This window comes from Ochotona princeps, unplaced genomic scaffold (assembly GCF_030435755.1).
Source record: "Ochotona princeps isolate mOchPri1 unplaced genomic scaffold, mOchPri1.hap1 HAP1_SCAFFOLD_1708, whole genome shotgun sequence".
Lineage (NCBI taxonomy): Eukaryota > Metazoa > Chordata > Mammalia > Lagomorpha > Ochotonidae > Ochotona > Ochotona princeps.
In genome coordinates, this window is record NW_026696963.1 from 1 (window position 1) to 3,890 (window position 3,890).

Sequence of the window (3,890 nt, forward strand, 5' to 3'; positions counted from 1 at the left end):
GTGAGAAGGTCTTACCGCCCACACCACGGATTTTACCTTGAGGAGTTTACTAGCTTCCACAGGAGAGTATGTATCAGCGCCGGCGCATTGCTGCAGGTGTGAGACTTTACATACCTCTTGGCGCGTGCGGAGGCATCTTTCGGAGACGGGTTTTATCCCGTCGTCTCACCTAAGTAGGAGCAGTAGTGGCTTCTCCCTCTGCAGGGTCTGTTTTGCCGTCGTTCAGTGGCGTTGTTGTCGAGTTCGTCAGCGTGTTCTATCTATTCAACTCTTTCTGGCCGACAAAACGGGCTCTAGGGTGCTGCGCACCGGTGCTGAAGCTAGCGCTCCCCTGTCACCCAGTTGAAGGAGGAATGTCTTGTACGTGGAAGGGTACCACACTGTGGGAGGATCAATGCCATGTCAGTCTGCTGCAGTACAATATAGCAGCACACCACCGTTTAGTGAAGTCATTGCTTCGGCCTTGTGTACGCAAAGCATTATAACAGAGAAGGTGAATCCAACCCGCCTGGCGGGTCTGCTGTGTCTGAATTGCCGTCAACCAGGCGGAGCACTGGACAAGCCATCATCCGTGGTTTCTTCCCTAGTCTACACACCCTTGAAGCTGGATACGCTTACCTGCCTCGATCAAAGGTTGCGGTTGCCTCGACGGCCCGGTAAGGTATCTTCATGGCAGACCAGGATGGGCTGCGTCGGTGGGTTGTGTGCCTGGGGACACCGATATCTTGTAAAAGCTGCCCCCGCCAATGCCGGCCATCATACCGGCGAAAACAGTCGTTATACAGACGGTACAGAGAGAGCGTCATAATGCTGAGGCTGTTTTATCTCTCATGGAGGGACCCCGCGGTCGACAAGGCAGCGCTCGCTGCACGGGTGGACTTGGAGTTTCTCGTAGGTTCTCATTGGAGATGAATCATCCTCCCCGTCAAGCAGTCGTGTGTCTGAACATTTCGGCTTTAAGCTGCAGCTCTCCGCAGCACAGATACAACACAGGCTATTCGCAAGAGTGGCACCTGTGTATCAGGACATGGCTACGCGTTGGTGTTAATGGCGTCAGCGCCGTAACATAGCTCCCGCGCTCGCTCGCTCGCAGCGCTACAGTAGGGACAGACTCCCTCGTGCTAGCAATCAGGCGCAGCTACACAGGGAGGTGGTGAGCGGGGGGGAGTAATTCATATGTAGAGGCGAGCTTGTGTAGTTCCTCAGGTTCACAGAGCGGAGTTAGGGATTTCGTGGAGGGTAACACGGAGATTTTACACAAATATGCTATGTTCACAAGCGCTCTTCCCTGAAAGTCAACTCTCAGTTTTTCTCGACTGGAGGCCTGCCCACCTGGTGTTGGGAGTTTTCTTGGCGCGGAGTCGTATATCACGATCGGTACAAGTCGACTAACCCCGTACGTAAATTTAGCCGCATCCAACACATTGTCGTAGAAGAGTCTTACTACATCCACACCCAGCTCTGGGTAGGCCTCAAAACAGCCGGCTAGTAAAGAGAGCTTTCCACGCATTTGCGCCACGTTCAGCTTAGACGTGAACGTAGCTACCAACCTCAAGTGCTCACACCCTCGTATCATGAACACCACCCAGACGAAACCGTGGTTGTGCTACGGCAGTGGGCTGGAATACTAGTGCTAGTGCACCCTGTTCACTTCTGCCGCCGCTCTGTTAGGTTCTGCTGAATCGTACATAGATGATCATGAGAGTGGGTCACGACGTTGTTCTTCCACATCGGCCCCGCGAGCCGCCGCTGGCGTCTCGTCTCCACACGTCAGCTGGAGCAGTAATTGTGCATGTTCGCGATACATTATTGTCTCTTGTCTTGCCACTTGGTCGTACCGAACTACAGAGGTCCCCTAGGATGCAAGATGCCAGCATTCGAACGTATAGTGCACTGTCAGAACTCCGCCGGATTCCAGCTTGTCTCTGGCTGAGGTGCCTTACACATTTTCGCTGCGGTTGGAGTAAGTCTTTCGGCAATCTACAGCACCCCCGAAACTGAAGTGAAGCCCTTTATGCCGCGATCGCGGAAGCGAGTACTGACGAAGACACGCTGCGTCACGAAGATACAGCTGCACCTGCCGGGGCCTACCGATCGAAAGCGTGCTTAGTCGTGCTGTCGACGCTAGGGCTAATCGTATCACCCGGACTACGTTGGTGAGGCGCCTGGCATCCGCATCTTTCCGAGATGCGAAACCGATTCACAATTACGGCTTCACTTTCCTCCAGTTACGCTGTCGAAGAACGATATACATGAGAGGCGATTATTATGGATGACTGACAGCTAGGTACACGCCTTCCACCGTGGTCAGTTCCCAGCTGAATTTATGCTCCAAGAGCGGGTCTTGGTCATCAGGAGCCTGCCCCGAGGACGAGGGAGATGACCGCAGGCACCGCAGCAGCAAGGAAGTACCCTTTTACTGGACTGCAAGCGCGAGAGTGTATTAGAACCCTATGGCGTGGGGGTATCCTTTTGCGAGACAGCAAACGCGACAGAGCATGACCACCATGCGGTATCCTAGTCGGAGCACCGCTTAACTATGGGAACCAACGATCCCGATCTCAGCCTCCCCAGGAGGCCAGACGAACCAAGGCTCGAGGGCCTCCAAGCGAACAGATGTTTTCCCTCTTTCCCATGAGAAACCGCGCTGCGACGGGTTACGAAGCAGACAACACGCCCCACTGATTGTGGCGCTTCACCGAATACTGAGAACGGATGCACCTCCGCAGCAGATGTTGCGTCACTGCTAAGGACACGTACCGCTTCGGCTTGTTCAACCTCTGTCCGCCACTATTTCGCACACCACAGCAGGCTACCTGCCACGGCCCCGCCGCTCCTGGCACCCCCTCTGACGCTGCCCGTGCGCTACAGCTCACGGGTCCCGCCTCTTCCGCACGCCGAGAGCTATGGTACTGCAACCGATTCGCGGTTCTGGCGGCTCCACTGCGTCGTGCAGGGCTCTAGGCGGCGCATGAACGTTCTCAATGAACTCGAATACGAGACACCGTACCAAAAGCAGTCTCCTCTCCTGAATATTCGTCCCACGCGTTACACGATATACGTCGCACGCGGGCGTGCGCCGCCCCTCGCTTCGATGGATGACGGTGGCGCATTACGCGAGCAAACGCAGTTTTCACACCCTCCCGCCCTCCTGGCGGTACTAAAGACACATTCATGCACACACCAACATTCATCCTTCCACTTTCACTTGAAACTGCTGTGTGCATGCATGTACATAGGTGTCACTTCTATAGCTTCTCCAACATGGTAAAACCAGGTATGTGCGTATACTAACTCATGGCCGCGAAGAATACCTGTGCTCTCCCAATCCCTCATGCACCGATTTGTCCCTCCAATTACGTGTCTGGTATTAGCACCGGAGGACCTATTCAACACTGGTCGAGAGCCTTATGCACATGCGCAACGCTCACCCCTTCTTGACTGACCACCTGCTCTGCAGCTACGCCGGAGTCGCTTCGGAATTCTGTTTTGCTCGTAGTATTTGCAGCACGTCTCGTTCATAGGGCACGCAGCCAAAATGTAAGCCATATAAGAGTAGCAGTCGTGTCGTCATTTCCTTGGGCCTCCCTTCGACGGACTGTGAAGGTCTGTCCTGCATGCCTGCCCTCCAGGCCCACAGTACCTGCTTAATAAAAGCATGACAAGCCTCCTACCGTCTCTTCCTAAACATCCTCTCTCTCCCTTTCTGCCGTCCCGACCTCTCCACGCCCCTCCCGTTTCACGCAGTTGCTGAGACGCGCACGTGACTGTCTGTCTGGCCGTACCTTGACGTCCTTCCACGTCACCTGGGACCGTGGTTGTTGCTTCCTGTGGCGTCTGCTCTGCGTACGCAGTAGCAGGGGTTGCTGACTTCAGGCAGGTTTACCTAT